A 22,201-nucleotide genomic window follows, 5' to 3' on the forward strand; every position below is an offset into this window, starting at 1 on the left:
TAAAAATAAATAAGGGCTCATTCACACGGCTTCTCTGGCCCATAGTGTGAAGAAGCAGTTTGTACCGCGGGAGCCATCTGTTACTCTATGAGAATGCAGCACTGTATAAACACAAAAGCAGGTCCTCATCTGATAAGTGTGCAGGTGTGGGCTAGTGACCCCAAATACACACTTAGCTAGATTCAGAAAGACTTAGGCTGGCGTATCTACTGATAAGTCTAAGTCTGAATCTGCGCCGACGCTAATTTAAGCGTATTCTGGTAACCAGATACGCTTAAATTAGGCTCAGATACGAGCGGCGTACGTGTCTTACACCATCGTATCCTAAAGTGTAATTTTTAGGCTGACCGCTAGGTGGCGCTTCCATTGCGGTCGGCGTAGAATATGTAAATCACTAGATACGCCTATTCACGAACGTACGCCCGGCCGACGCAGTACAGATACGCCGTTTACGTAACGCATTATCAGGCCTAAAGTTATTCCATCAAATAGATGGAATAGTAATGTTAAGTATGGCCGTCGTTCCCGCGTCGAAATTCGAAAATTTTACGTTGTTTGCGTAAGTCGTCCGTGAATAGGGATTTACGTCATTTACGTCCACGTCGAAACCAATAGGACCATGCGGCGTACTTTGCCACAATGCACACTGAGATATGTAGGCGGACGTAGCCTATTTTGAATTAGGCGCGCTTGCGCCCGCTGCATTTACGCTACGCCGCCGTAACTTAGCAGGCAAGTACTTCGTGAATCATGTACTTGCCTCGCTAACTTATGGCGGCGTAGTGTAAACACGATACACTACGCCACCGCAAAGTTAGGGCGGGCTTTCTGAATCGACCTAACAGTTTGTGTTTGGTGGCCATACACCTGCATGCACATGCCTGACAAATTAGGACCTGCGGCTGTGTTCGTACTGCTGCTGCGTCCCCTTAAAGTAACATAGGCTACATGTACACAGCAATATCCACATAAAAAAAAAAAACACTGATTCACATTGTACAGGCCACATCACTTATGTGAGCCCCAAGACCTCACATAACTTTATTACCTCAATACAGTTTTATCTTTTAGATTTGGCAGGAACTGTGTAAGTGATGAAGCTCCACCCCCGTGAGGGCCGCTAGAAAATGACTAACACCAAAGGTTGCCCTGACCCTGCAAGCCTCCCGACACCTCTGACACCCGGGGTTCAGACATATTTGAAAGTGATAAAGCAATGACACAGACACCAGACTGCAGCAGAGTAAACAAGTATTTTACTTAAGGTGATATTAAAGTCTCTTTTTTTTGTTTAAAAATAACTTGCCTGCCTTACCTGCTCTGTTGCCCAGATCCTCCTCTTCGGTGCTTCTGGCCCCTCCCTCCTGCCAAGTGCCCCCAAAGCAAGTCGCTTGCTATGGGGGCACCCGAGCTGAGCCGCTGCTCTGTGTGTCTATGCAGACATGAAGCCGCGGCTCGGCCCACTCTCTCTCTCTCCTCATTGGCTCATAAACTTTGATTGACAGCAGCGGGAGCCAGTGGCGCCTCACTCCTATTTCAGCCAATCAGGAGGGAGAGTTCTGAACACCCAAAAATTTCGTACAACTTTGTTGAATCAAGTGGCGGCTCAGGTAAGAATAAGGGGGGACTGAGGGGGGCTGCTGCACATAGAAGGCTTTTTATTTTAATGCATAGAATGTATTAAAGTGGAGGTTCACCCTAAAACAATTATATACCATTACATCCAGCATACTTCCGACATCTACAGTATGCTGTTTTTTTGTTTTGTTTTTTGCCGTACATAACGTTTTATTGTTATTTCCCCCTGGCTTCCGGGTTCTGGGAGTGGGCGTTCCTATTCAGAGGTTAGATGATCGACGTCTGGTGAAAAACTTCCCCTGGCGCGTAAGGCGCATCACCAGTTTTCCGTAAGTAGCCGACCTGTGAGTCGGCTCTATATGGCGCCTGCGCCCGCCGTGTAGAGCTGACTGCGCAGGCGCCATATAGAGCCGACTCGCAATTTTACTTACGGAAAACTTGTGACGCGCCTTATGCGCCAGGGGAAGTTTTTCACCAGACGTCGATCATCTAACCTCTGAATACGAAGGCCCACTCCCACGGGAGCCGGAAGCCGGGGGGGGGGGGGGGGAATAACAATAAAACAGTATGTACGGCAAAAAAAAAAAAACAGCATACTGTAGATGTCGGAAGTATGCTGGATGTAATGGTATATAGATGTTTTTTAGAGTGAACCTCCGCTTTAAGATAAAAACTTCTAACTTTAGAACCATTTTAAGATTCTTGAGGCAGATAAGAACTAGAATAACATAGGCAAATATCTTTCAATGTTAAACTCTTATGCCGCGTACACACAACCGTTTTTCATGACGTGAAAAATGCAATTTTTTTAAATGGTCAATAAAAACGATCGTGTGTAGGCTTCAGAGCATTTTTCTCTATGTAAAAAATGGGCATTAAAAATTTAGAACATGCTCTAATTTTCTCGTTGTTTTTCACGTCGTGAAAAACGGTCGTGTGTAGGCTTTAACGACAGAGAAAAAACGTGCATGCTCAGAAGCAATTTATGAGACGGGAGCACTCGTCCTGGTAAAACTAAAGGGCCAGATCCTCAAAAGAGATACGCATGCGGATCTGCTGTTCCGCCGTCGTATCCCTGTTTCTATCTTTGGAACTGACCCACAGAATCAGTTTCCCATAGTGAGGCAGAAGATCCGGCATGTGTAAGGGACTTACACTGCCGGATCTTAGGATGCAGTACCGCATCCGCCGCTGGGGGCATTTTGAGTCGAAATTCCACTTCGGGTATGCAAATTAGCACTTACGAAGATCCACAAAGCTTTTCAGCTTCGTTTTTACTCCGTAAGTTTTAAGTTGCATGTGTAAAATTAGGGCTGCTTTTACAAAGTGTAAACTGTTTACACCTTGTAAAAGTAGACCCTTCTTACTCGCTACGCTGTTTTTTTTTTTGCCCGCCGTAACTTTTTTTTTTCCCGACGCAACTTTTTTTACCCGGCGCGATTCACAAAACTCGGCGTAACGTAAAACCGCGCAAAGCATGTCGGGAAAATGACGTCGGGAGCATGCGCAGTACGTCCGGCGCAGGAGCGCGCCTAATTTAAATGGGACTCGCCCCATTTGAATAGGAACGCCTTGCGCCGGCCGGATTTAAGTTACACAGCCGAAAATTTCTAGGTAAGTGCTTTGTGGATCGGGCACTTAGGTAGAAATTTTCCGGCAGTGTAACTTAAATGGGAATTTTTAAGTTATGGCGGATGGCTGTGGATCTGGCCCAAAGTCTGTAATGGAGGTAGCACATTCGTCACACTGTAACAGACTGAAAAGCACGAAGACTGAAAAGCGCAAATCGTCTCTCACCAAACTTTTACTAACACGAAATCAGCAAAAGCAGCCCCAAGGGTGGCGCCATCCGAATGGAACTTCCCCTTTATAGTGCCGTTGTACGTGTCGTACGTCACCGCGCTTTGCGCAAGCATTTTTTTTTTCACGATCGTGTGTATGCAAGGCCAGCTTGACAAGAATCACGTCGAGAAAAACTTAGTTTTTTTCTAGGACATTAAAAATGGTCGTGTGTACGCGGCTTAACTCTTGTAAATACGCAAAGGGTATGCAATGCAAATAAAATTACAATAAGTCAAACAGTAATAACCAGTAGATATGTGCATTCCCGTTCGTACGAATGTTATTTTCGTACGAAAATGTTAATTTTCGTACCCGCAGAATAATGTGTACATACGAAAAAATTAAAGCACCAAAATACGAAAACGACGGGATTACGAATGAGCCACATAACGAACAACCGCAAATACGAACGAACGATCCGACGAAAATACGTCAAAAGAACGGAAATTACATCTATAACAAAAGATTTGCATTCTGTATCCTGTTTGAATCCCCTCTCTGCTCGTATCCTCAGCCGTATGTTCACACGACATCCACAACAAAAGATTTGCATTCTGTATCTTGTTTGAATCCCCTCTCTGCTCGTATCCTCAGTCGTATGCTCATATGACATCCACAACAAAAGACCCGCACTCTGCATTTTGTTTGAATCCCTTCTCTGTTCGCACCCTCAGTCATATGCTCACACGACATCCACAACAAAAGACCCGCACCCTGTATTTTGAATTCCCTTTTTCTGTTCGTATTTTGGATTCAACAGAATGCAAATCTTTTGCCACAGATGTCACACGAACACACGACCGAAAACACCGAAAGAAAAAGGACCCAAAACACAGAATGCAAATCCCTTGCCACAGATGTAATTTTCGTGTTTTTGAATGGGCAGTGAGTGTAGTTAGTGAAGCAGCTTCTCTTTTGTGCTGAGTAGTACAGTAAAGCCAAATACACTTTTCTGTGGATTTTCATCTGATGGGAGATCAGTTGGCCAGACTTTTGAACCCAAAAATGGTTTTCTGATGGAGTTTAAAAACAAACAAATTTTCTGAGAACGAACGGAAAACGATCGTTTTTATGTTTGTTGTTAAAAAAGTCTGACCAAGTGTATGGGGCTTAACAATCGTTAATATGGATGAGCCACGTGTTGAAAGTGCCGCAAATCCCGCAATATATTTACGAAAGTACAAAATGACATCCACAACAAATTGTCATAGATGTCACACGAACACACGACCGAAAACACGAACAGAAAAAGGAATCCAAAACACAGAATGCAAATCATTGACGAAAATTCACGAAAATTATTGTCTAACAAGTAACGAACATGAATTAAACAGAATAACGAACCATCCCGCATGTACGAAAATAAAACGGTAACGAAAATACGAAACGATCGGAATACGGAAAAATCTCATCATACGAAAAACGAACGGGAACGAACAGGAAAACGGGCGTCTTACGAAAAACGAACGGAAACGAACCTACAGAACGATACGAAACTAAACAAAAAAAAAACGAAAACATTTTCTGTGCACATGTCTGATAACCAGTAGGTCCTGAAAGAACCTATGACCCCAGGTATCAAAGGGAAGAGATTGACCTTTTAGGCCAGACTGCTCTCTTCAAATATTGATGCCACGGACCCAACAAACTTTGTGGCACAATTATAAAACAACAAGTTACAAGAAATGCAATACTTAATCTCCGAGTAGTTTCCCCTAAAATGTGCAGATATTGTGCACAGAGTCCTTTAAGTGGGGGGGGGGAGAAGAGGGGAGTGGAGAAGTCCTTGTGATGTAGATGTTCAGAGGCAGATTCTCGTAGATCGGCGCATCTCTGCGGCGGCGTAACGTATCTCATTTACGTTACGCCACCGCAAGTTTTACAGGCAAGTGCTTGATTCACAAAGAACTTGCCTGTAAAGTTGCGGCGGCGTAGCGTAAATCACCCGGCGCAAGCCCGCCTAATTCAAATTAGGCGGGTAGGGGGCGTATCTCATTTAAATTAAGCGCGTTCCCGCGCCGAACGTAATGCGCATGCGCCGTCCCTAAAATTTCCCGACGTGCATTGCGCTAAATGACGTCGCAAGGACGTCATTGGTTTTGACGTGAACGTAAATGGCGTCCAGCCCCATTCACGGACGACTTACGCAAACAACGTAAATTTTTAAATTTCGACGCGGGAACGACGGCCATACTTAACCACTTGACCACTGGGCACGAAAACCCCCTTAATCACCAGACCAATTTTCAGCTTTCGGTGCTCTCACAATTTGAATGACAATTACTCAGTCATACAACATTGTACCCATCTGAAATTTTTGTCCTTTTTTTCCCACAAATAGAGCTTTCTTTTGGTGGTATTTGATCACCTCTGCGGTTTTTATTTTTTGCGCTATAAAAGAAAAAAGACTGAAAATTCTGTAAAAAAAAAAAAAAAATCTAGTTTCTGTCATATTAGCAGGTTATTTCTCACACACAGCATATGCATACTACAAATTACACCCCAAAACACATTCTGCTATTCCTCCCGAGTATAGCGATACCACATGTGTGCGACTTTTACACAGCGTGGCCACATAGAGAGGCCCAACATGCAGGGAGCACCATCAGGCGTTCTGGAGCACCCAGGCCAATTTTGACATTTCTCTCCTACATGTAAAAATCATCATTTATTTGCTAAAAAATTACATAGAAACCCAAAACATTATATATGCTTTTTTTTCAAAGACCCTAGAGAATACAATGGCGGTTGTTGCAACTTTTTATCTTGCACGGTATTTTCGCAGCAATTTTTTGAACGCGTGTTTTTAAAAAAAAAACAGTTTTGTGCTTAAAAAAAAACAAAACAGTAAAGTTAGCCCAATGTTTTTGCATAATATGAAAGATGAAGTTACGCCGAGTAAATAGATACCCAACATGTCACCCTTCAAAATTGCACACGCTCGTGAAATTGCGCCAAACGTTGCAACTTAAAAATCCCCATAGGCGACGTATTGCAAGGTATTGGAGTATTGAGGGTATTGCGGAGTATTGGGGGGGTATTGCAGAGTATGGGGGGGTATTGCAGAGTATGGGGGGTATTGCAGAGTATGGGGGGGGTATTGCAGAGTATGGGGGGATATTGCAGAGTATGGGGGGAGGGGTATTGCAGAGTATGGGGGGGGTATTGCAGAGTATGGGGGGGGTATTGCAGAGTATGGGGGGGGTATTGCAGAGTATGGGTGGGTATTGCAGAGTATGGGGGGGTGGGTATTGCAGAGTATGGGGGGGTGGGTATTGCAGAGTATGGGGTGGGGTATTGCAGAGTATGGGGTGGGGTATTGCAGAGTATTGCACTCATCATTATTTTTATTTTGCAGAGTATTGCGCAGGGATGGCTGGATCTGTGACTGCAATTGTCACAGATCCAGCCCACAGTGCGGCAGCTGCTGCTGCCGCCCGATCCCCCCCCCTCCCTCTCCTCTCACACTGTACCGAACGGTACAGAGAGGAGAGGGAGGAACCGGCGTCATTACATGACGCCGGTTTGTTTACAAGTGATCGCGCCGTCATTGGACGGCGCGATCACGTGGTAAGGAGCCGCTTCCATTGGCTCCTTACCGCGATCCGTGTTGCTGCGGGTCCCGTGGACCCGCCGAGCGCCGGTGATCGCGAGGGCGTATATTGACGCCCTCCTAGAGTTAGGGAACCGCCTTGTAGCCGTATTTCGGCTATAGGGCGGTTACCAAGTAGTTAACATTGATTGCGCCTCATATAGCAGGGGTAAATTTACGCCGGGACAAGCCTAACGTAAACGGGCCTAACGTAAGAGCCTTACGCCTGTCGGATCTAATGGATATCTATGCGTAACTGATTCTAAGAATCAGTCGCATAGATACGACGGCCCAGATTAGGACTTACGACGGCGTACATGGCATTGCGCCGTCGTAAGCCCGTTCAGAATCTGGGCCAATGTGTCTTCAGCTAGCTCAACAAGGGCCCGGAAGGATTGCTGTGCAATGACGACCGTCAACAGAAAAGAGCATGTGGAAAGTGTTTCCTTTTTGAGGCTTTCATCATGTAAAGAGATGGAATAAAGGTGTCGGCATGCAGTGCCTTTGTAGGGTGTACACAGGGTGGGCTGCTGTCCACTCACCAATCCTAATAATTTTAAGGCTCAAGGGAATAGAATGTCCTGGAACAGGCTCTTTCAGAATCTGCAACCAGTGAAGGGTACCTGGCCATGCACCTAGCCACACTGGGATTCTGCTGGAACTGTACCAGTGATGATGACAGTGACCCCCCAACAGTCACTCAGATGAAAGAGAGCTGGCAATGGTGGATCTGCTCACTCATTTGCTGACCTAGGCCGTGGCACCTGCTCGCATTCGCAGCTGGGTCCCTGCTCTCAGCTGAAGGGAGTGGTCCAAAGAGAAAGACTCGTCCCTGGACCAGGCTATTTATGTCCTTACCCAGCATCCTTTTCTCTCTCCCAGCTGGATGAAACTTGTAGTCTGCAGCAATCTGACTCCAATGCAAATCCAGGCTCCTCAGACCACATATCCCATGATCCCTTGCTCTCAGCTTTCTCTGCATTCAGGAGCTGATAACACAGTGTCCAGGCTGAGCTTCTCGGCCTTTTGGCTAAGATCAAGTGTAGTATCTGTTCTTATCAGTTGCCAATAGGTGGTACTAAGCTGACTGTCCCCAGTACCCTGTGAGAGGGGGAACGGGATGGCAGTCGGCGGACGCTAAGCCTGTTGGCCTGAAGGTAAAAGCCTTCTGATCGGGACAGAGAGGCATGAGATCGAAGCCAGGAGGCCGGGTCCCTGGCCTTTGGCCTGGATTTGGTGGTATCTGCCCCAGTCAGTTGTTCTGGAGAGAACCCTTGCTCCTCTTTTTACCGGGAGGAGCGGGTAGTATTTCCAGAATGTGATTAGGTGGGAGAGATAGGGGTTGTGGGTAGTAGCCTGCTTAGGTGGGCTCTCCCCTTTTCCTGGCTGGGAAGGGTACTGCCGGTCCGGACCGGGGGCTAGGGACCGTTGAAAAGCCTGTGGAGATAGTGCCCCTGGAGTGGCAGTTCAGGGGTGCCATACATTGCACGAGTGTTTGAAAGGGGCACTCATCGTGTGGCACCTTAGGTCACTGATCTCCACATTCACACTTTTCACACCTGCCGCTAGGGCCGGGCCTTTTGGCTAGGACCAGAGGAATTTTTGTTTCCTGGCCGGAGGGCCGGCCAACGTATTGCACGTTGGTCTCTTTCCTCACTCTCCCATCTTCCTTCTCCCCCACTTTCCTTTTTTATTTTACCCCATGTTTGTCATGTTTTGTCACTTTTTTGTTTGGTGCACTGCACTTTTAGTGTGGCGAGTAGGGTGCTGGTCCTCGGGCCTGCCTCTGAAAGTCTTGGGAGTTGGTGGACATGGCCTTCTGGCTTAGTTCGCCGGCTCTCATGGGGTCTCCCTTCGGGGGAGCCTCAACGAGGAGGGTTCTGTTTCGGCAGTCCCTCCGAGGATGTTGGGTCCTTGTGGCTTTGGCTGCTTGGACCAAGATAGGTCCATATGGCTTTGGCTGTATGGACCACTGTAACTCTTTTCCCTGTCAGGAGCCTAACGCCCCGGGGGATCAGAGCTGGGTCCTTTTCGGAAGACCACTTGACGATGGCACCTGTCGCAGTTTTTTGTGTTTCACTGTTTATGTGTGTGCACATTTTTCCTGCACCGGGTGGAGTTTTTGGGTTGTGTTTTGCACGCCACAGGCTTTTCAACAGAAAAAGTGTCCAGGCTGAGCACTAGAGGGAAACAGGCTAACTGCAGCTGGTGTTACAGAATTCCCCAAGATGACACAGGCAAAGTTAGCCAACACCTGGCTCCAGTTATGTTATGTTTGTGTCCGCTAATAATGATTTTTGGTGAAATTATTGTTTTGATATATAGTGTGAGAGTCAGGACTCCTTATATTGGTATACAGTAATATGTGGAAGCTTAAATATTTACTTGAGAGGTCCCACACCGCTGCCTCCCATCTCCTGAGACTGCACTCAGTGACTTGGGTCTGAGACTATACAGACATATCCCTCCACCCGGCACAGCCAGCAAACAACAGAACAAGTAACCCTGGGAGAATTGTTGTCAGGGATCTTGTTAGACCCAGATATGGGGCAGAAGACCCAAAACACATGCCCCAGGTGCCTAGGTCTAGTAACGCCTATAGTGAAAATTAAAATTTTGCTGCCAGCTGAAGCCCAGAATCTCCATAAATCCAGTCTAGATACATAAATTGTGTCTGCAGCACAGAGAAGGAAGATTATCCGAGAGAAATACAGGAATACAGGACGGGGAACACAGCTCAGGAAAGTGACCAGGGGATTACAGTCTGATATCACCCAGTCCCCACCCTACTCTGGACCAATCATTGAGCAGTATGGGTGGAGGAATGTATTTAGTGTTAATGACCCACCTGGGCTGATCTCTGTAGGAGTGTCCTCCTCTATAAATGTCCCCGTTATTCCATCCTCCTCCATAGACTGCTGATCATCCCTCACATAAGTCTCTTCTTCTTCTGCTTTACCATCAATTTTAGAATCTCTCAGGTCTCCACTCTGAATTTAGAATAAAAATGACATCAATTGTAACAATACAGATAATGTACAGATCCTAATGATACTATCAGTGATTGTTTCTCATCTACCTGATGATGGTGAGGGATGGTGTGACCTTCCTGTGTGGAATCCCGGGAATACAGAGGACGGGGACATCTCTCTGGTGGGTTCCCATTACTGGATCCATCTGTAGGAAACACACACACTGACTGAATCCATTGTTTCTATGTGTTTATCAGATGATGGAATCTAGGTGGAGCCTCCGTACTGCTCTCTCCTTTACAATAAAGTCTCCTCTTACCCGGTGATGTGAGGGGCGGCTGATTCTCCATCATGACGTCCTTGTAGAGATCCTTGTGTCCTTCTAAATACTCCCACTCCTCCATGGAGAAATAGACAGTGACATCCTGACACCTTATAGGAACCTGACACACACAATGATACAGTCACCATCCAGACACATCCCTTGTCTGTTACTGGATAATGTCCCAGAATTCCCGGCACCGCTCACCTCTCCTGTCAGCAGCTCCATCATCTTCTTGGTGACTTCTAGAATCTTCTCCATGTTGTGTCTCTCAGGTTTTAGGGAGTCACATGGAGGCACTGTGATGGTCATATGATCTCCTGACTTCACAAGAGGAAATCTCTATATTGAGGAACCAATAGGAATATCATGTTAGACTCCCAGAATCCTCCTCACCTCTCCGGTCAGGTCTGTGTTTTATTATTAGAGATAAGAGTGATGTCATGTGACCTCCCAGAATCCTCCTCACCTCTCCGGTCTACTCTGTGTTTTATTAAAGGGGTTGTAAAGGGAAAAAAAACGTTTTCATAATAAGCCACCTTTACCTGCAGACATTCCTCTTATCACTTCCTTATTGTTCGTTTTTGCTCAGAAGTTGCTCTATTTCTTCTCTGTTCTGTTCACTTCCTGCTTGTCTGATTGTTACTCACCACCGTGAAGGGAGGCTTTACTGCGGTGGTCAGTGACATGCTCACCCCCTCCTGGGAACTACATCTGTGTGGCAGGACGCTCTCTATGTGTTAGAGACTTCAAGGAGGTGTGAATTACTGAATTTAATAGGTATTTATTTGTTTTTTAACAGAATCATTACACTATTCTGTCTGTCTACCTTGCAGACATTAATTTTAGGCAACATTTTTTTGAGTGATGTTATGTGACCTCCCAGAATCCTCCTCACCTCTCTGGTCAGGTCTGTGTTTTATTATTAGAGATAAGAGTGATGTCATGTGACCTCCCAGAATCCTCCTCACCTCTCCGGTCAGCAGGTAGATGATCTCCAGGGTGAGGTTTAGTATCATCTCAGTCATGTGACTCCGGTCCTCCTCCATCCTCATTGGTGCCGTCATTTGATCTATACAGGTCTCCTTGTAGACGGATAACTTTGGGAAATGAAAAGTAAGAATTATTTAGATGGTATTGGTTACACAATAATAGGATGTGGATGTGAGGGGGGTAATAGGAGGGTTGATGTACATTTAAAGTCTACTGCCCCCATGGGAACACATTTAGTTTGGACTTGTGAAGGACTTTTTGCCTATATGCTTCAGTCTAATTCTCTCCCTGCTAACTTAATGCTGTGGGTTAGAGGTAACATGTGTTTTCATGTGTGACTCATCTCTCTCTGTAAAGACTGTGTCATGAATATGCATCAAGTCTGTCTGCCTACCTGATCTCCATCTGTTCATTAGAGGCAGATCTTGTTCTGGTTTCCCTTCTTATCACTTCCTCTTCCTGTATGGCTCCACCCTAGTCCATCCCAGGAAGCCTATATTAACCTTTGCTCTACAGGTCTGCAGTGCTGTTCAACAGTGTTCCTATGCTTACTTCCTGTCTGCAGTGTATTGCTAGTTCCTGGTTGCAGAGTGCTACGATCATCTTCCGTGTACCGTTTTGGCTTGTCCCCGACTTCCCTGTCTGCCTGTGCCCCTGACTATTTGCATGTTCCACGGTTATCCTTGTCTGCCTGTTGCCCTGACCTCGGCCTGTCCATCACCACTGTTTGTCCTGCTGGCTGCCTCCCCCTTCTCCCTGCGGAGTGTGACTTGAGGAATCCCGGGAACGCGACCTGGACCCAGTTGCGGCCAAGACCATCCCTACCACCAAGGGCTCTGGTGAATACAAAACTGGGTCTTAGACTCCGCGCCCTGGGTGATCTTGGGTTACGCTTCCTCCCTGCCAGCAGTAGTCGGCTATAGGGTTCACTTCCCTGTGGTGCATCCCTGACCCCTACAGGGTGCACTTGTCACCTGGCCACAGGTGACCTGACAGACTGTTCATATGTTAAATAAGGCTAGCTTTTGAAAGGCCTTTAATTGTGTGATAACGCTGTCTACAACCTAGTGATGCTCAGAGGTGTTAATAGGTGTCAAACTGGATGCAGAAGAAACGTCTGCCTAGGAAACTCAAGTGTGTGAAGGTGGTTTGTTGTTATGCTGTTTAAGGAATTAGACATGATAATTGTCGGTCGGTGCCGACCTGTCTGGAATGTTTTAGTAATTAGCCTTAGTGTGTGACTGGGGGGGGGGTGGAGATTTCATTGTTGCTTGAATGTCTTGGACTGTATAAAAAGCTGAGAAGAAAACCATTAAACTGTCTTGTTCCAGCAGTAAGCTTGGCATGTGTGGCTTATTGGGGGCGACTCCAGGAATATTCCCCCTTGTGGAATATTGGGTGATTATCTTTATGGGAAGAAGGGGAGACTTTGACGGGGATATCATTCTAATACCGTCACAGGACTGTTTAGTGTTTTATACAATTTTGAGTTCCTGGGACTCTCTTGACCTGTCAGATCAGAAATTCTCTTTAATTTTAGATCTGCAGACAAAGAATGATACATATGATCCTTGCTTTAACTTGTTTACTCTGATGCAGTACTGTGAGGTCAATCTCGGGTCATCATGATGTCCAGGAAGGGGAACTTGCTGGCTTTTGGCTGGAGTTGCCGGCTAATCAGAATCTTTGTCAGAACTCCGGTTGCCTGCTGACTGACAGGAGTAATGTCACTGTCACTCTTTGCAGCAAGAGAAGGGATTGGTATTGGATAGCAGATGTATGTTGATGGTGGAGTAAAAAGCTATGGGGGAGGAGTGTATAGGAGGTCAGAGGGGGGGAGGAGTTTGTTCTCTTGGTTACCAAGTATACTGTAGTATCCAGGACAGTGTACAGAGATGTGGTTCAGTTCCCGGGGTTATGAATTCCAGCACCAGGCAGACCCTGTGTCATGGGAAGGTATTGGCCTACCTCACCCCAACACACCTCACTGACCCCTGACCACCCTCTAGGTCAGTGTTTCCCAAACTTTTTTGTCTTGCGGCGCACCAAAAAGATATAATAATTTTCACGGAAACACCTGAAAAGATTTAACAATTTTTGTGGTGGAGAACTTATTTATTTTTACATATATATTTAATTGTATATTTATTCCACCCTAAAAATGAACTTTCTATTAATAGCTTGCCTTTAATGTAAAAAAATAAATATTCCGTAATCTGCCTAGTTCCTGGTCCTAGGTCAGGGATCTTCAAACTACAGCCCTCCAGCTGTTGCAGAACTACACATCCCATGAGGCATTGTAAAACTCTGACATTCACAGACATGACTAGGCAATTGTAGTTCCTGAACAACTGGAGGGCCATAGTTTGAGGACCCCTGTCCTAGGTGGTTCAATTTCCTGTCCAAAGACCCCATTGCCTCCTGGGAAACGATGACACTCATTTCCCAGGAGTCTCTGGGCATTACTGTGCCTAAAAATTGCCCAGCATGCACCTCTCCCTGAAAACCAGGAAGAAAAAGGAACTGGGCTTCACATGCCCACACATATGATGGATACGGCGACAACATGAGCTGGAGGATATAAGGCAAGTGTTTGCAATGATTTCTGGAACAATTAAGGAGCTAGTAATATGTTTTAGGGACTATTTAATGTGATTAATTTTAGCTTGCAAAAAAAATTATGCCCGAAACCCCGCTTTATTGTAAAGGATGTGCCTGCTTTCGAGAGCAAATCATATTGAACAGAGGCTCCAAAGTCGACAAAACAAGCACACATTTCATTGTCAATTTTAATAAGTCTCTCACCCTTTTTCGATTTGATTTTAGTCAATACTGAAAATCCAAACTCAGAAAACCGTGAAGACACAAATGGCAGAAAAACCTTTGAACTGATTGCAGGATATGACTTGCTCTTTTCGAGAAATGTTTATTGAAATATATAATTAGAGCGATCAAGTTCTCCCGAGGTCCCTCACATTAAGAAAGGAACCAATGAATGACAGACTGACAGAGATCGTGTTTTTATTTATGTTACTTTTTTATCTTTTGATTGATTTATCTAAAATATTTTCGATATGTTCAAGGGGCTGAAGTGGTTAAGGGCCCAGAGTCATTCAGCTACACTACCCCATCAGGGGCCCCAAAGTGCTCAGTCCCTATAACCCCTTAGAACTATGAGCTAGGACTAAGCGCCAAAGGAGCATGAAACGTGTTAGCTGGTGAAGCCGTTTCCCTTCTATTTGTGTTTTTGGGCTGGTTTTTATGGACTTGCTGAAATAAAGGTGATTTTACTGGACGAGCGGCCAACCAGAGTTATTTTTTGCTCACCCCCTTAGAACTGCTGAGCCCCTCTAAACCCAAAGAGGTCTCAAAAGTCCATCAGCTATCCCTTACAGCCTTTCAGCTCCTCTACTTCCCTCAGAAACTTCAGTATTTTCCTCCCTCTGACACCAATGATGGAACATATTCTTCATGGAAGGCTGGGGAAAGTTTTCTGCCTCCTGACCAGCAATGTAAGGGGCTCTATGCTCCATACTCCTGACCCCTGCACTCCATCATTGTGTTGTCTGCATATTGTAATTATTGTCCATTGGCTGCCTGTGTAGTGTAATAATTCCCCTTTGTAGGTCATTTATGGTCATTGTCTTATCTATTTATTGTCAGTGCTGTTTGTTTAGAGATTCGTATTACTAGAATTTATCTCCAAATAGAAGAGAATATTGCAGGCCCCGTAAGTTGGAAATTATCTGACCCTAAAGAGGTTAATCTAGGTTTCCACACTATATATGTGTGTATCATCATCTGCTGGAGATAAAAGACGTCACAGTGACCATGGAGGAAGAGGACGGACATGACGAGGTTACTGGGTGTAAATCAAGGATCCTCAAACTACGGCCCTCTAGCTGTTGAGGAACTACACATCCCACGAGGCATTGTAAAAGTCTGACATTCACAGACATGACTAGGCATGATGGGAATTGTAGTTCCTGAACAACTGGAGGGCCATAGTTTGAATACCCCTGGTGTAAATAGAAAATAAGATCTTATTACCTCCTCTACTGCCAGCTCTAGCAATGTCTTCTCTCTACTTCCTCCCGACTCACCTCTCACCTGGAACTTCCTGTCTGTACCTGACATCACTTCCTGTTTTCCATAGAGACTGCCTGTCTGGGTAGACGTGAGATCACCACCTTGTGGAGCTCAGAGGAACTGCAGCCCAGAGAAACATCTCACAGTGTGAACACGGCTTTGTGCTGTGTGTGTATGTACCGTATATCCTTATAGATGGGGTCATCTCCACTTAGGGTTGCCACCTCATCCCTTTAAAACAGAACACATATTAATTACACAGGTTCTCTGGCTGATTAAGGTGCTAATTAAACACACTTGGTGCCCTATCGACATTAAATTAGCCCCAGAACCTGTGTAATTAATATGTGTTCTGTTTTAAAGGGATGAGGTGGCAACCCTATCTCCACTCCCACCAAGGGTAGGTTGACCAGACATCCTCGGTTTCTGGGAACAGTCTCCGGATTGAGGACACTGTCCCTGGACCAAGTCTGTCCCCGGTTTTGTCCCTGGATTGGATTTGAACGGGGGCTGGGGAAATTTCAAAGACAACCAGTGCAGAATAAAAAAGAAAATCTGAATTACACACCCCATTATTTCCATTATCTGTGCCCCTTTCTGATGATCATGTGCTGGTCGGAGCGGAGGGAATATTTCTTCAGTTTCGGGGGCATGCCCATTCAGCTCCACTCGCATGTTCTTCTGCGTTGGCTCAAGTCCCGGCCAGCCGTCTGCCTGCATATCTCCTTGCCTTCCCTGGCAGAGTGATCTTCCTCCGCTCCCCACCCAGTAGTAGCCGGGGCCCGGAGAGTAAGACTTGACAGGCTGTGAGGCGGGCGGTGGCGGCGACGGACAGAGTCGCTGACTGTCGCCATTACTAGTAAAAAAAATATGTCCCCGGATTTCATTTAAAAAATCTGGTCACCTTAACCAAGGGGGATAGAAATATATTACTGCCTATTCCAGCCTTTCTCCTCAGCCAGGGTTCCTGAAGGAATATCACATTTCTTTCTCTCTCTATTACTGTCTAATTGAAGAGGTTGTAAACCCTCATGGTTTTTTACCTTAATGCATTCTATGTGTAGCGCCGGGCTACTTTCAGAACCGGTGTTATGTTAAATTTAGGGGGAGAATTCAGAGAAATAGTTGGCTCTGGATTCGTTTGATTATTTAAATGTGGGTCTCTGCTCTAGCTTGGCTGTACTGTGGGCTAACCTTTCGTCCGGGGGCTCAGGCTACCGTCCGGACAGCAGGCGGCAGCAGTGGGGTCAGGTGCTTCTGAGTGCCACTCTTTAGCGGCCAGTGGGAAGTTGGTCGCCTCGCTGTGCATGCTGGGGAGGGGTCTAAAGGGGGCAGACGTCATTGACTCGTGGCTTGTCTTCTTCCTCGTGTGGCGCCCACCATTGGGGTAGCCATTTTTACAACACCCCATATGGCCCTCCTGGCCGGGGTGTGTGTGGGCAGCAGTGTTTGACTGGGTCCCCAACTTGAAGGGGTCCTGAGCTGTCCATCCAATTGGAGGAAGCTGGATGATGAGGAGCCTGTTTGAAGGATACCAAGCACGAGGCTGGTGTTCCAGGAGGGGTCTGTCCATTCATCGGGGACTACCTGGTATCTGACAGGCTGGATGTTGGTCACCTGTCAGTCGCTAACTTGCAACAAAATTACCTGAAGGAGATCTGGGTGCTGAATCTACAGAGAAAGGATTCTGGACCATAATTGTCTCCATTCTTTTTGGGAGGGTCTGTGGCAGAGACTTGATCCCGAGACCGAGTGACACTTTGGCTGCCAGGCTGGTGAGAGAGGCCTGTCCAGGTGTGCTACACCCACTCCGGCTGGAGTGGTGAAGTAAAGTATTGTTGGAAGCAGGACTTGTTTGATTGTTTTTACCCGGCTGGGTAATAAAAGCACAGAAAGACATTCCCTTTACTACAACTCTCATCAAGTACCCTAGACGGCGGAGATACAGAGGTAACATGCCACCCAAAATAAACCAGCAGATTCTTCGGGGGTAGTGCTACACGTGGGGGCTAATCCGGGATTGGCTGTTACCTCTGGCAACAGAATTTGAGCAATTTATTCCGCCATTGAGAGCCTGGAATTGTTGTGGTGTTGGACTGTGTTGGTGAAGAAGGGGTTAACTTCAGGTACTGAAAGTATGGGCGCACTTGCAGCGTAGTGACGCGTGCTTGCAACGTGCCCAGAAAAGAACTCAACGTGGGAGGAGTTACCCACCCTTGCGTTTGACGTAGGGCAAGTTTGGCGCCAAAGGACAGAGTGATTGCCCGCCCCAGAGAGAGGATTGTGCAACATGTCTGTGGCCCCAGCGCCGTTCGAGAGATTGAGGCCTCCAATATCTACAGTGGGAGTCAATCCGATTCCTGTTGCCACCGGAGTTTCCCTGACTGATACTGGAATCCGGATGGGGACGCGAGGGCGGTTAGTGCTGTTCACCAGCGGCAGCATGGAAGCCCTTGGTTTTTCTTGTCCCCGATGTGCAGAGCTGGCCATCAGGATCATGCCCGTTGCCCGATGCCAAAAGTGTGGGGGATACTTGTTTCAAGTGGAGCAACCAACCGAGTGGCCCCGCGAATATCGGGTCGACCGGATTGCCGAAAAAGTGACCGCAGAGGAAGTCATTCCCTGGCCTGCACCTACTGTTACTACTACTACGGCCACTATGTCGTCGGTCGCCACACCAATGGTGTCCCCCCAAGTAAGTGACTGTGATGCTAAAGAAATTGTGCCTGCTACAAAGGTGGATGTTGCCTGTGTATGGCGGTAGTTCCCGCCTGGCTCGCTTCAGGAAAAATGGGCCCTGTGAAGGTCTCCCACGGCTGTGGTCGAGGCCTACCTATGCGTAGACCTGAACCGGACTCCAGGGAGGATGTTGCCCCTGTTGAGACCAAGGACAAGGTCAGTAAGCAAAATGTTCCACGTATTTGTTTGCCCGCAGAGGAGTACAACAGCTCCGAAATCGATTCCTCCTCCGACGTGGGCGAAGATCAGTGGTTTGAACCCGGAGCTGCCTGAGCTACAGTGGGGCAGGGGGTCCCGTGCTACAGAACCCCGCAATTCTAGAGAACGTTCCCAGGATCCCAAGCTGCAGGCGGATATCCCGCAGTCAAGTTGGGAAGTTATAGTACCCAAAGGTCATGATACCCAAGAGACTGTTCCGATCCCAGCTACACTGCCTGCAGTAAAGAGAGCTCCGGATGCCCTTGTTATGCCGGGGCTGGGACACCCCCGTACACTACTCAAAACTAGCCCGTCTTCAGCGGATCGCCATGAAGAAGGTAGCCTTGGATTATGGATAGGAGTTCCCCTATGTGCCCCCAGATGTCATGCAGGAGATCGAATCAAAATGGGAAGAATGGTGTGCAGATGCCGTTTGGGACCACTTGAAGGTAGACAAGCCTTCGACTAGCACCAACTATGCTTTCAGTGCTCATCGCCGGCTGGAAGGTTGCCTGGAAGACTGGAGCCATGGTCGCAAGGTGGTCATCATTGAATGCCCACGGGGACATCATGACGTTGCCTGACCCCAGTTTACCTGTAGGCTCACACCTATGGTGTTTGTGTTTTTTTCCCGCTTGAAGTCCCAAACAGGAACTATATTTTCTCTTTTTGTTTCTCCCATCCCACCTTTTTTGTGGTGTGACTGACTCTGGGGGGTTAATAAAAATGTTTAGTCTGTTTAGAGTAGGTTCCTGTGGACTCCATTACTGAAAAGAGAGGACTCTTCTTGCCAACATGTTTTACATCCTGGTATAGACTTTGGTGCACTTGCTTGACTGGAGGGCGGTGTTCTGCAATTTTCTGCTTGGAGAGATTTGTTCATAAGCCTTTACAATTGCCAATGCTTAGCACTTCGTTTTTTTTTATGCTCCTAGGGGAGGAAGAAAGCTTTGCCTTTGTTCAAAAAGGTGCAGCTTTGTTCACCCCTAGTGAATGTAAATAGGGTGATATTTGTGTATGTTCTCTTGCTTCTGTTTTTTAGGTCCGGAGGATCACCTATCAAGGCTGTCGGAGAATGGGCAGACTAGATAGTTGACATTCTCATGTCAAGTGTATTATAATTACTTAAGACCCGGACCTTTATGCAGGTAAAGGACCTGGCCAGTTTTTGCGATTCGGCACTGCGTAGTTTTAACTGACAATTGCGCGGTCATGCGACGTGGCTCCCAAACAAAATTGGCGTCCTTTTTTCCCCACAAATAGATCTTTCTTTTGGTGGTATTTGATCACCTCTGCGTTTTTTATTTTTTGCGCTATAAACAAAAATAGAGCGACAATTTTGAAAAAAATTCAATATTTTTTACTTTTTGCTATAATAAATATCCCCCAAAAATATATATAAAAAAATGTTTTCCTCAGTTTAGGCCGATACGTATTCCTCTACATATTTTTGGTAAAAAAAAAAAAATCACAATAAGCGTTTATCGATCGGTTTTCGCAAAATTGATAGCGTTTACAAAATAGGGGATAGTTTTATTGCATTTTTATAAAAAAATTTTTTACTACTAATGGCGACGATCAGCGATTTTTTTCTTGACTACAGCATTATGGCAGACACATTGGACAATTTTGACACATTTTTGGGACCATTGTCACAGCAAAAAATGCTATAAAAATGCATTGTTTACTGTGAAAATGACAATTGCAGTTTGGGAGTTAACCACTAGGGGGCGCTGAATGGGTTAAGTGTGACCTCATATGTGTTTCTAACGCTAGGGAGGCGGGGCTGGACGTGTGACGCCAATGATCGCCTTTCCGTATATCAGGGAACAGACGATCAATGACAGCGCCACAGTGAAGGATATAACGAACGTGCATGAACATCTTTGGCATGGGGGAATCGGAGGTGTATCGCATCTTCATATTCAGCCCTGATGCCATCCTGGAATTAGCCACAGCCCTGCATGATGAAATCACCAGCCAGACACAACTCTCACATGCAGTACAGTCACTGGTCAAGGTACTGGCAACACTCCATTTCCTCGCCAGTCAGGGATGGACTGGCCATAGGGACTACAGGGAGTTTCCCGGTGGGCCGATGGCTCAGTGGGCCATTTTTTAAAACAGAGATGCTGCTTGGAGGACTTTTTTTAACGCCCTGGCAGCGCCCCAGTGTGAAAGCACTCAGGCTTTCACACTGGGACTGCAGCGGAAGCGTTTTTCAGTCGCTTTACTGGTGCTATTTTTAGCCCAAAAGCACCTAAAAAACGCCTCAGTGTAAAAAGGGGTCCTACACTCACCCCCTCTCTTTTACACTCACTCTCTTTTTCTTACACTCACCCCCTTTCCCTCAATCCTCCCTCTCTTTCTCATTCCCCTCTCATGATATACAATAATGGATGTAGGGGCCTTTTGGTGGGCGTGATTGGGCGAGCATTTTATTGAATTAAAGTGGGCCGGTCTGGATGAAGTCCAGGGACAAATTTTTGTCCCAGTCCAGCCCTGTCGCCAGTGGATCTTTCCAATGTATAAGTGGAGTCGTGTCTGGGATGTCACAATCCACCATGAGCAGATGTGTGCACCAGGTTGTCCCCTTAATCCTCACACGCATGTCCCACCACATCATCAAACCCACCCATGAGCATCTGTGGCAGAAGGCAATGCAGGATTTATACAGAATTGCCGGATTCCCACGCACCGTGGGGGCCATTGATTGCACACATGTGGCACTACGGCCCCCCCGTGCCACAGAGCACATATACCGCAATCAGAAGCAGTGGCATTCCATCAACGTACAGGTGATAGCGGATGCCCAATGCCTCATATGGCACGTCCGTGCCAAACACCCAGGGTCCAGCCACGACAGCTACATATACCGTCAAAGCAACATCCCAACAGAATTCGAACAGAACGTGTACAGGGACAGCTGGCTGGTTGGTGAGTGACATGGGAGTCAGGCATGACTGTCCGACCCCATGATGCAGACATCACGAGGGGCACATGCATGACTAACCTCCTCCTGTCTTTTCCCTTCCAGGTGACTCGGCATATGCACTTGGGCCCCAACTCCTGACTCCATACCGGAATCCCTAAACCAGAGGCGAGAGAAGATACAATGCTGCACAATTCAGTGGTGGAGCGCACATTTGGCATCCTGAAGTCCCGTTTCCGATGCCTGGATAAGTCCGGGGGGACCCTGTTGTATTCCCCAAACTTTGTGTGCCAGATCATCGGTGCATGTTGCATGCTGCACAACTACACCATGAGAAAGGGCCTGGAGATTGACATATGTGATTGCCTGACCCCCGAGCCATACAGTCCCCCCCTAACCGAGGCTACCCCGTCTGCTGAGGGAACAGCAGTCAGGAGGTGCCTTGTGGAACGTATCTTTGCACGTTAAACACACACATTCATCATGGCACAAGGAGAATGCACGCATGCATACCACTGTGGTCCCTAGCTCACACACACACCACAGCCACCTCACATTGGATTAGCCCAAGTCCACCATGCAGGACTTGGGAGCAGCAAGGCCACGCCAAGGCCCCAATGGTGTTGCTGTCCATTCATACCACATTCACACGGTTGTGGGGGTAACCTCTCCCTGACGACCCAAGGTGACATGCCTTGCTGGCAGGAATGTCACCCACACACACATACACACACCAGTCACACTGTAGCCTGCACTACTGACCTTGTGCAGTCACTAAAAAAATAAATAAAAGGGATCATGCCACTGGCCGACATGGCATGCCCTTATAGGAGGACGGCACATCCTTCTGTGCACGTCACTCCAAAAACAAAAAAGCTCATACTCTGAGCAAACAAAATAAAAAGCTCATACTCTGAGCAAACAAAATAAAAAGCTCATACTCT

At 46.8% G+C, this 22,201-nt stretch overlaps 1 protein-coding gene and 1 pseudogene across 1 annotated transcript in view; both read left to right on the plus strand.

The window, feature by feature from the left end:
* LOC120935495 (zinc finger protein OZF-like) overlaps window positions 1–22,201 on the plus strand; it is an 81,014-nt gene that overhangs the window by 21,440 nt on the left and 37,373 nt on the right. The gene's annotated exons all lie outside the window — the stretch shown is intronic.
* LOC120938703 lies at window positions 8,023–8,117 on the plus strand (annotated as a pseudogene).

This window comes from Rana temporaria, chromosome 4 (genome assembly GCF_905171775.1).
Source record: "Rana temporaria chromosome 4, aRanTem1.1, whole genome shotgun sequence".
Taxonomy (NCBI): domain Eukaryota; kingdom Metazoa; phylum Chordata; class Amphibia; order Anura; family Ranidae; genus Rana; species Rana temporaria.